General features: G+C 35.8%; 1 pseudogene; it reads left to right on the forward strand.

Annotated features, from left to right (window-relative positions):
* Positions 1-2,807, forward strand: part of LOC149225361 (mitochondrial outer membrane protein porin of 36 kDa pseudogene) — a 52,629-nt pseudogene extending 49,822 nt beyond the window's left edge.
* The last annotated feature ends 9,481 nt before the right edge of the window (positions 2,808-12,288 follow it).

Genomic DNA, 12,288 nt, shown 5'->3' on the forward strand with positions numbered 1-12,288 from the left:
ATTTTGCTTTAAGATGGGTATCGCTGTTAATATCTAAGAAATTAAATTCATGATAATTAAATCCTAAAAGATCACATATGACGCTTTCATCTATGACAATAACTACTTGGAGGAAGTTTCCTCATACAAATGTCTACGAATCGACATTCATCATAAGCTCAATTAGAATTATAGCATTGATAAAAGGATAAATGGAGGACAGAAAGCTTACTATGAGCTTGAAATTAATTGTAAGTCAACAAATCTTTGGATATGGGATAAAAGAAAACTCCTCTTCAATATTCTTGTCACTCCTATCATTTTATATGGTTTTGAGGTTTGGGGCTACAATATATCTAGAGATTCATAATGGAATATTGAATAAATCCAAATAAAATCAACCTATAACCTCAAGAATAAATGAAATACTCCATACACTTTCATCTTGATTGAAGCCATCCTTTCTGCCCTTGAAGACATGTCTATGACTAGATATCTTATGTATAAGAAGAATTTATACAACATGGAAGCCAATGGATGTCCTAAAATTGCTTCTAACTCTGGTAAAAACCCCCACCTTCAGCTCAAGTGAGGATTTCATAAGGATGATTGTCTTGGTTGGACCATTGGGGGATAAATTAGGAGATAATCTTGTAGCATGAGGATAATATAAAAATATTATTATTCCAAATTTAAAAATAAATCGTGGGGCAATAAAGAGAGTTAGAAGGAAAAAGGAAACTAAGATATTATAAGAAGATGATCAATCCCAACGTCAAAAACCAAAAAAATATATTTGTATTGACTAGTGTTAAGAAGAAACTGAACATTACTAAAATAAGAACTAATACCAAGGAGCTTCATAGTGAAATTCAACATTGTTCAACTCCCAAAATGGTATTGGATGGAAGAGTTTGTCACTTGTGTGATACTAAAAGGGTTGAAAATGAAAATCACTTTCTCTTAGATTGTCCAGCTTATACTCACATTCATTCTAATTTTCAAAATATTTGTCACACTACCAACCTTCTTGACTTTTTAAGTCAACAAAAATATGATGATCCAAGAACACTTTTATGACTTCTTTTTTAGCGTAGAAATAAAATGTTAAAAATTCTCATTATTCTCTTACCTGCTTAAGGTTCAATAAACTATATAAATATTAATAGATATTAATTAACATCATTGTCATCTATCATAGTAGTTACACTATCTCCATTTTTCAACAATTTTTCCCATTTCATTTCCATATATAATTTATTTTTTAAACTAATATAATTATGATATATTATATCAATTAGTGAATTAATTGGTATCACCAATATTCAAAAGAGACAACTTTACCTATATTATTAGAAAGATATATAAAAATATATCTTAATTAATTGAATAAGATATGTTAATATTTACACATTAAATCCTCATTTTATCCTTGTTATATGTTTTTGTATGTTAATTTTATAATTTATTAACTTGTAATATTTTATTTTCAATTTTTTTAATTATAAAAAATAATAAGATAAATCTAAATTCTCCATCATTTCAATTAATTAATTTAAAAAGTACGTAAATTAATAAGTTACAACTTTTATGTTTATAATTTAATTATGTCGTAAGGCATATCTTCTGGGAATAACTCCCTTAGCCTGTCACTCTACACAGTTGGGCACCTTTTTTTTCAGAGAGGAAAAGCATCATTGTATTATATTGAGACAATATAAAAACTTTAGAAGATACAAAAAGGTGGTTCATGGAGCAGCCACGATAGAAACATCGAGGACAGATACAGCATCATAGATCCATAAAGAGACAGACCTCTAAACATCACAAGCCAGATCATGACATATTTCACTCGTTGAATTTCACCACCGAATCTACCTGAACTATCAACCACCTAACGGTCAACTGCTGAATTGTTAGTCGATTCCTTTATTTCAATTACCTACCTTCCTTTTGCCTGAACTGTGAGGTCATTGATCATCCCCGTCAAGGTCGGCACGCTAGTGGACCAGACAAACTCCACACTCTCCAACTACATGAAGCTGACTGGCCATTGCATCGTTAATGGGGGCAAGGTAGGTCACTGTGAAGGAGTTGTTGTTGCCTGCTTCCTAAAGTAGCTACAAACTTATGGTCATTTCAATTGTTTGAATATTTTTCTTAGGGATCTCATCACAGAGTTGAAGAATAAAAATGCTACAACTGATATTAAAGTGGACAGAAGCTCCAATTTATTTGCAACGGTGACAATAGATGAACCCACAGCATGATTGAGAGCTATTCTTAGCTTCACTATTCCAGACTCGAGATCTAGCAAGGTTGAGCTTCAATACCTTCATGATTATGTAGGGATCAATACAAGCATAGGATTAACAACAACTCCTATTGTGGAGACTTTTGTAGTGATAGGGAATGAAATTATTTCTCTTTGGGGAAGTTTTATTCTGATACTGCATCAGGCAAATTTATGAAATACACGACCGGCCTAAAGTTTGTGCAATCAGATATCATTTCTTCTTTGAATTTAACAGCCAGAGGTGATACGTTGAAGGCATCTTACTTGCACACTGTGAGCCCTCTGACAAAGGTTGCAGTTGGAGCCGAGATTGCCCATAACATTTCAAGGAATGAGAATACTTTCACCATGGGTACTCAACATGCTTTCGATTGCTTTACAACTGTAAAGGCATGCTTGAATAACCACAGAAATTTGTTGCGCTTTTCTAGCATGAATGGAGGAGTCTTTGATAACTCTTTGAGGGGAAGTAGACAACAAGGCTCTTGATACCAATGCTAAGATAGGTTTATCTCTGGATTTGAAACCATGAAAGGATTCGTGAGGATTACTTCATAATCGTTTTCCATAAACCATGGACTACGGACTTAACTATTCTCTGTGGTCCCCCGGATGCGGGTGTTATTGCTGTCATAAATGGCTCTGATGCCAACTGTTAATACCGCGTACTGCATGCTGCAGAGCAGCGGGGCTCCCCAGACCTTCACCTTAAGTAAAATGGATGATCAGCAGTTCGACGGAAACGGTGGTGTCTGCGCATTTATGGTTTACTTGGTTCGAAGCATGGCAAGGATGGTTATATTCATTACCACCCGGCTCTTCCCTCTCATGGTGTGTTTCAATTATTCTGGCTCTGAGTTCTGGTCCGCGAAAACTCCGGGAAGTAAGAGGGTCCTCTTTCTCAGAGGCGCGCCTCGCAGGTTTCAGGCACGTCTCAGGGGTAAGCAGCTCACTCATCCTTCTCTGGCTCACGCATTTTGTTTTTCAATTGCTCTCTCTGTTGTTTCTGTTGTTTCCGTAGCCCTTCTTTTGCTCTTCAATATGGTCCGACAAGGGGGCAGGAAGAGACCCAGAGGAAATCTCGGTGATGGCTCTCGGCCTTCTGCCAGTAGCTCTGATAACCCTGATCACTCACCTGCTAATCTCCCTCCTTCTCAGGCGAATGTGCAACCCTCTAGCTCTGTTCGTAGGCCTATCCCAAACAGTGCTTTTCAGACCACCCATTTTAAATTCCAGAGCAACCTCAATAGACCTCTGATCTCTGCCCATATCACCTTAATTCTCTCCGAAGAAGAAAACCAGATTCATCCTCTGGCATGTATCGCTCCGGAACCCTCTCAGAGCAGCGAGCAGCAGTTGACCATGGGTAGCCCGGAGAAAGCTCTGGTGGATCAGCCAGGCCATATTGACAGCCCGAGAATTACTCTGCCCCATGTAGATATTTTCCCTGCTGAGGGGGATGAAGCTCTGAATGACTCTAATCGCCCAATTTCGATCCCTGAGGACGATAAGGTCGGCAATGAAGTTCTGTGTTTGGCTAGTGACCGTCCAGCAGAAGAGAAGACTTCTGGCGGGGGCAAGGAAGACTAAGGCCACGCGGCACTGTTCTGGTTCATTTTGCTTTTTGTCTGTCAAGCAGACGACTGTTTCCAGGTTTCATTGATAACACACATGGCTCAATTCCGTCAGCTTGAAGTTTTTGCTCAGTTCCAGGGCAGGGGCAATGTTTTACAGACAGACTTGCAATGGCTACTCGCTTCTATGCTCTCATGCACAATCTCTCTTATCTACTGGTCCTTATCTGACATGTTTTTCTGTTATGAAGTTTTTTGTAGCACCTGTGCTCAGAATCCTTCCATTCTGAGGCGAACTTGCTGTGTACAGAGGCCTCATGATTCTTCTGAGGCCTCGCTTACTTGTAAAAATATTTTTATTTTAAGTTAATAGATATTAGTCTTTGCCGAGAAAAAAAAAAAAAAACTATTCTTTGTGGTCCATTTGAGACTGCATCCTATTTAGTGCCCACATTTTGTGTTCTAGGTTGGCACTGTAGCGATATTGTTTAGTGCTTGGTAGTTTGCAATGTGCATTTATAGATTCCCATAATTATCTTACAATTTTGAGACTGCTGAGGTTTGAAGATGTCCATTGGAGAATATTATGGCAGGTTAATAGCATATGATTTCTATGTGCAGTGAAATCAACAGAAGTAAAAAGTTTGATGTTGTTTTAACTACCAAAAGAAAGAGAAGGGGAAATTTCCTAATTATTTGTTCGACCTATTGTTGAATGTTGTTTTGACATGATTGAAGTTTTATTTTCTTGAAAAGCTCGGACTGTGTAATGTTATAATTCATGCACTAGAATACTCCATTGACTTATCAAGGAAATATTTGTTTAATGATATGTCATATTTTCCATGTCTTGAGAAGGCATTCACAGTGGTTGACATAAATCATTTCAATGTGTGTGTGGGGGGCTATGAATATGCAATCTGAAGTCGAGAGGAAGGAGAAGAAAATAAGTATTACCCCATTGGTGAAACCAGAAGTGACATTGGTTGGAGCCACCATGTTGTTGACTTACGAGCATGTACACATTAAGTTAGGCTATGTTATTTTCACCATACAATCTTGATCTAAAATAGAATCCCAGCATGCTAAGTTGTGCCCATCATGAAAGTGGGTGGGTGATATGCCTTCCTGGAAATGATTGATTTCTTACATGATAGAGGTTGTTTTGACCCAACTCATCGATTTTTGGTACAAGTGTGAAAGTGCATGGAGTTGAACCCTATATTTATACTAGGTTTATTATGATTCTTATTTAATTCAATTACATTTTAGTCAAATCTCGACAATGATTTATTAATAGATGACCATAGCCTCATGAAATCGCTCCATAAATTAAACACAATACCAAGGTTAAATAAACATAATAAATTATAATTACTTGATATAATTAGATGGGTCAGTGTATAAATAAAAGAGAAACAAAAAATATTGTGATAAATAAGTTGAGCAACAAAGGAAATTGAGTCTGTGCAAAGAAATGTCATTTATTGGTGGTACTTTAATATCATTTGTTGGTGGTATTTTTATGTTTTCGAATAATGTGAATCCTTGGTGAAATAACCCTCAAAAGTTATCAAACAAATAAAAAGAATATACATGAACTGTTATATATATGAACCGTTAACTATGTCGTGGTACAATTAATTGAAGTTCATTAAGACTTAATTGACGTAATTGAAGTTGAATGATTGGTGGAGTTTTTTGTTAACAATAATTTTATTGGTTTTGTTGTAAAAAATGGTTTCATTGATGGATTTTTGTATATATACAATCAAAATATTTTGCTAAATTATGGATCCTACATGGTTATTACTAGCAATTTCACCACATGTTGCAAAGGAAATTCCATAAGTAAGAGACTTTTACAACTCAATGGATTCCATCCATAATCTTGAGTTATCGATTGATACTACATGGTTAGTCGACATGGTTCATTTATGACATGATTCTAGGAAAATTGAAAACTATGTGCTTTTACTTTTTCCAAATATTGCATCCAATAAATGAATGGCATTGGAAGAAAGTCAATGTTTTAAGTTTTGAGAGTTGATTGTTTTTGTTTCAATATTTTTCAGATACATTTCTCATTTTCTTTCCAAATGAGAAGATCCTGCCCTTTCCTATGCAATTTTATAATGCTTATGGTGGTTTATTATGGTGTTTTGGTGATTTATTTTGATGTTCTATAGTTTGTTTATATTTTTGTTCTATAAAAATCTTTATTTCTTTTACCTTCAAGCCATATTACCTTATGAGAGCATTATTTGTTTCAACCACAACGTGAACTACCTTAAAAAAAATTCTCTTGTTAAAAAACCAACTCAACATAGTGAGTATATAAGCAATTAGCACTTAGCTATCAATATATGTTTCCCTTTAGGTTCAAGTGGTCCATCAAACTTTGCTTTGTCCTTTTTCTTTGCTCTTATATGCTTAAGAGAAAGTAGAGCAGGCAAGATGACTATGTCATACAGAGGTTGTGCATTTGTAATAAATTTATCATAATGTTTATTTCCCAAGAAAGATAAAATTTCTCTTCATGCTTATTAGCTTAATGATGATCCATAGTTAAATGATTCAATAACCCTTTTTTTTATTGAGGCTTATGTGATCTATAATGAATTAAGCAAACTCTTTCGGTAGAAATCACATAAGAGAAATTTTTGGCCAACGTGTTTTGAACCAACAAGTGTGGTTCATCATCTGGTCCTGATGATGAACCAGACTTGTTGGCTCGAAACACGTTCGCCAAGACTTATATGATTTCTAGCGAAAGACTTTGTTGAATAACTTTTGTTTGACAATGTTATCAACATAGAACCATTGAAAATTACAGGTGGACTTTGCTTTCTATTTGTTACAAAAACATGTATTACAAGTCAATAGTTTTCTTTTCCCACTCTTTTTTCTTCACTGTCCCAGACCAAAGATCTGGTAAGGTTGAGCTTCAATACCTTCATGATTATGCAGGGATCAGTACAAGCATAGGCTTAACAACAACTCTTGTTGTGGACACTTTTGTAGTCAAAGGGAATGAAAGTGTTGCAACTTTGTGAAACACTGTGCAAGCCTAAACGTTTATTCTTTGAATTTAACAGACATAGGTGATACATTGAAGGCATCTTACTTGCACACTGTGAAGAACCCTCTGAAATAGACTACAGTTGGAGCTGAGATTTCCCATCAAGCTTATCCATAACATCAATTTGCATAGAATACTCTATTCCATGTGAGTTATATCAAGATAACCATAATGTCAAATTCCCTTTCACTCACATTTATTTATTGGAAAGAAGAAAACATTTTCAACATTTTCATTCAATCTCGCCATATTTTTCACTCACATTTATTTATTGGAAAGAAGAAAACATTTTCATTCAATCTTATCATAATAGAAAATACATGACAGTCATTTTTATTGTTTTTACATATCTGTTAGGTGGAGAGAATTGTCATACCACTTCGTGTGTATAATTTTCACCCTAGATTTTTCAATAATCCGAGACAAAAACATAACTTATTCAACCCCTCAAAAAATATATTTTCATATGACAACCGTCTAGAGTAATTGTTGTTTAGATCATGTACAAACACAAGTTGATATGCGAGAGTGACCAAATTTAGGTCTTCCTATTTTAATTGCATCTAAGTAGAACTCCTCCCAGATATATCTTATCTAATGCTAAAGCTCTGATGCATTATAAACTTCTCCAAGGAATCCTTACTTAAGAAACAGTGCAAAATCATTTGGTCATTGCTTTCCTGAGTAAGTTAACATCACTGAATAATGAATTAGTCACAGATGTAGAATTGGAAACTCTACCTTTTTCCAAAAGCAAGCTTGAAAGAATCAATCTCAATGGGTGCTTAGTACAAACTTCAAAGGGGTTCTTTGCAATCATTCTCTTTACTAATCTGCAAATGTCTTACAACAGTAGATGATTTAACATTGGCTACTATAGCAAGTGGTGCCAAAATTCTCAGGCATTTGAGCTTGGTAGGGTGAATTTCCCCAATTTGTTGACATGTTAGATAATTGCATCCTTTGTTATGCTATTTAAACCCTCAGATCAAATCTCTGCACACATATTCATTGTTGAATCATTACTTCTCTACATTATCTAAAGTTCTAGGTGAACGTTTTTTAAAGTCTGAATACAAGTTAAAATTACATAGTTTGATAACATATTGGCCATCATTCTTCATCTGTTTCTATTGGTTTAACTACCTTCGACGTTCAACAAAACCTCTATCCAAACACATTGCTCAAGATGGCAATGTTCCTCCTAAATGTGTCAAAGGTATTTGGTGTGGCAAGCTTCATTGTTGTTGCAGCCAACACCTTTTCCTTTCTTTGAATTCACAAAAGGAAGTTGGATCCCTTTGAAAATCCAATTTATGAGTCACAAGAGGTGCTCGCAAGCTTTCCAGTAAATAAAGATGGTAATTTCATTTTTTGCTTCTATATTATTTTTAGTACGAAACTAATATTCTTTCATTGTGAAAGGCTAATCATTTATGGTATTTTTTAGTAGCTGCAAACCTATAGTCATTTCAAGTGTTTGAATATTTGAACAATTTCTTTTATGCCAAAGCACTCGTCCCATTTTTAACATTTTTTACCATGGAAATGGATGACGACAACTTTTTCTTTTCCATTTCAACTGCTTCTGCTCTTCTAGAAGAATATGCATGTCTCAAGTTTGCAGCGGATTATGGTGATTATCCGAAGGAGATAAAACCAAAGACCAAAGATGGTAACCAATCGATTTTGTCTGAAGCACAAAATGATTCTCAAGTCAGAAGTAACCAACAATTAGGCGAAGATAGAGAGAGTAAAGGTGGAAATGGTGGTCAAAACTTGGAAAATGCATTAACACTATCTACAAAAAATCTATCAAAACACCATCAAATTAAGGAAGGTGGATGACAGAATAAGGATTTCTATGAAATACCATTGAAGGAGTGCAATCTCCTCCTCACCTCAAAATGATTCTAATCAACAAGCTACAAATTAGTAGTTAAAAAGCTAATTATCACATATGTTGTGTTGAACGTACCTTTCTCTATCTGTATAATTATGCTATAAACTTGACGCCAATTTTTTTTCAACTTAGAAATTCAATAAACTTAAACCAAAGAAAACCATCTAGGTTGAAATGTACATAAAAGTATTATTGACTTCTACAGTCTAAACCAAACTTGATCATGTTCTGCAAACAATTCTTATTTCAAATAAGAGCACCCACACACACATACACATATATACATACTTCTAGGTTGAAATGTACAAAAAAGTATGGTTAACTTGTAAAACCTAAAACATCCTTGATCATATCCTACAAACGAAATTGTTATTTCACATTAGAGCACAAATATATACTTCATAGCTAGGTATATTTTTTATTTTCACAACTAGGCATATTGTTATTGACTTACGACATTTCCCTTGCAACATTTTATATTGTTTCAAAATATCAAAATACATCAGTCATCTATCTATCTTTTTTATGAGTTTACCATAAGCGATCTCAATCTGCCACAAGAGAAATGGAATATATTTACCATTTTTGAAGGAGATAATCATACTAAGACAAAAACAATTATTGCAAGTAAACCAATTTATCAACTATAGAACTATAAAGAAAGATGTCAATGAGGTGCATATAAGAAAATTTGGAGTTTTTGGAAGTCACTGGAGTAGGATCTTTGGCACTGGAACCTGGGGGAGTTGGAGGTTTAACCTCACACTGGAGATGGCTCTACAAATAAGCTAGATGGGCATCTAGACTCTCCAAGCATGAACGCCAAAATATGTGGGCACACTTGATATCAATTAGGGGAGAAAAAATGTCATACTACTCTTGTTTCTCCTTTAGAACTCTACTAAGGAGGGTTTTTCGTTGTTAGTGAAGGGTAGTTGAGTTAAGATATTGCTTCTGTCTTCCCTAGTATGGCCAGGGTCAAGAACTGAATGGCTACTTCTTCAAGGATTTTTGAGTTAGAGAAAACTTGATTATCATCAGTAGAAAGGCTCTCAGGATGACAAACCTTAGCACATATATTAAATGGGACAATAGATTGATAAATGTTTGTGGCCTCCTACACTTGTGGTTGGGCATGGGTTCTACCCTGAGGCCCATAACCACCCCCCCTCCTTGACAACTACACATGCATTGTCGAGGCATGGAGCTCAAGATAAAATGGCACTAGGAGTAGAGGTCGAGGATCAAATTTCCAAGGGAAGAGAAATAGAGGCAAAGGTAATCCTGCAAACAACAAAGGAGAAAACTATTGGGTGGACTAAGAACAAAGTGAAAGCAATGAGTCGAGAGAGTTGGAAAGCAAGAGAGGATGACGGTTAGTGCAAGACTTCAAACCGTATTCAACATGCCACAAACCTTGAAGCCAACATTCAATAGCTGCAAACCACCTAGCAAAGCTAAAGCCAACAAACATTATATCTAGTGAAAAATAAATTAGGCTAGTAGTCGCAGAGAGTACCATCAATAATGCAGCGTGCAAAGGCACGAGCTTCAATAGGTGGTAGATGGTTGAGAGCATGGCTCTTACATTTGGAGGAAAACTCACCTCCAAAGAAATCCGTAGTGTCACCACTAAAGGTCCAACAATGCAACCAACAACGTAGCTGAAAATTTGACCCCGCTCTCGCCTTAATTTTCTATTGAAGGGATAGACATTTCCCGAATCAAATATTGCACAAAGCCAAGCCAAACCATCGCAAGTCGACTGATTAGAGCAGACTGGTCCAAGTCCGGAAAAATACGAGGAAAAATCTCCAAGAAAACTAGTTGTCCTTCAAATGTCCCTCGATGCCGTAAGATTCCGGAAGAAATCCGACATATCTCAGGGAGGGAATGAAATTACACCATTTTAAAAAAAAATGAATTTCGGCAAGATAGCTTGCCATATTCATAATTGAAAGGATAAATCTTCACATGCCCCTGCATTTTGGGGACAACCCACGCAACCCCTCTTAAATGTTGCAGTGGGGTGACGAGTTCGCCCCCAATTAACTGCACACCCTCGTACTCCACCCCAATAAAGGAATTATAAATCACAAATTTTAAACCAATTCAATTAATCAATTTACGAAATGTGTAATTTAATAAATCGCAAATTTTAAGCCAGAAATGGAAAATAATCATATATATAAAACATGTGGAAAAAAAGAACTTATTTTATTTTGACACCGACTCTGAAAAAGTTTTTAAAAATATGCCTTTTATAAAATAAACAAAAAGATTATCTAGTTTTTCTTTTATCGCACGTTATGATATTAAATTCGGATATGGCGCACATGGGTTCATTTATTCTTTATTAAAGGAGACCCATGGGCCAGATGCACGGGGAATCTTGCGGCAGTTGGTGGAACAATCAGCCACAGAAACAGCTTGAAATAATGAATATTTAAATCACAATTATGGCCTAAATTTAATGCGTTGAATATAATTTTCCTGTATTAAATAAATAAAAATAGGTTACAAAGTTTGGGTTTAAGGTTTACTTGGGATTACAAGTAGTCTGGAGCTTATCTTGAAAAAAGAATATTATTTGAAATTCCGAAGTTGATGTTGAACACACTTGTTGGTTTTTTTTCAGAAAGAAAAACTGAATTGTATTATAATGAGTCTGTATAATAGAGCATTCATACAAAATATGAGGAATATAATCCATAGGATGAGTCTGAACAGAGCATATAGCCTGGACACAATAGCAGACCTCCCCAACACCCGCTGGGACCAAAAAACAGAGATAGTTGACGACATAAACAGATACAAACATATGCCAGAACAGATCTTGACGACATAAACAGATATAAACATATGCCGGGACAGATCTAAAGAGATAGGACAAAAGAAAGGCACAAAAGAAGCCAAAAAAAAGGGAGATCAAAATCCCGGGATACAAAAGTCCTGTATGATATAGGATTCCCTGCCAACAGAAATCTTCAAGGACCATGCACCAGTTTCCATAAGAAGCGCCTCCTTAGATAGGCAATCCGCTCTCAGATTCCAAACTCTGTAGATATGTTGGATTGTAGACCCCTGCAAACATCTCCAAAAAAACATAATTCGATCCATCCACACAGAGAGGTGAGGGCAGTTGACAAAACCTTTTCCATTTACATGATCCACCATTGTTTTGGAGTCCCCATAAACAGAGATGGCCTTGATGTCAAGAAAGCAACAGAAAGCGAGGAGACCCGCAAGGGCCTTAGCCTCAGCCAGGCTATTTGTACCCACACCTGCATTCCAAGAGAGATAATATTGAAGATTCTTGTCCATTTGAATGAACACACCTGCTCCACATGAGTTTTGTTGGGATGCGCCGTCGAAAAAGGCCCTCGGGGACCTGAACGAAGAAGATACCTGCACATTTCTATTGACAACACTAGATTTTGAAAAGATTTTGGGA

This window comes from Pinus tabuliformis, chromosome J (genome assembly GCF_031772625.1).
Source record: "Pinus tabuliformis cultivar Carrire ecotype Pingquan chromosome J, CPIR1, whole genome shotgun sequence".
In the NCBI taxonomy this organism is placed as follows: Eukaryota; Viridiplantae; Streptophyta; class Pinopsida; order Pinales; family Pinaceae; genus Pinus; species Pinus tabuliformis.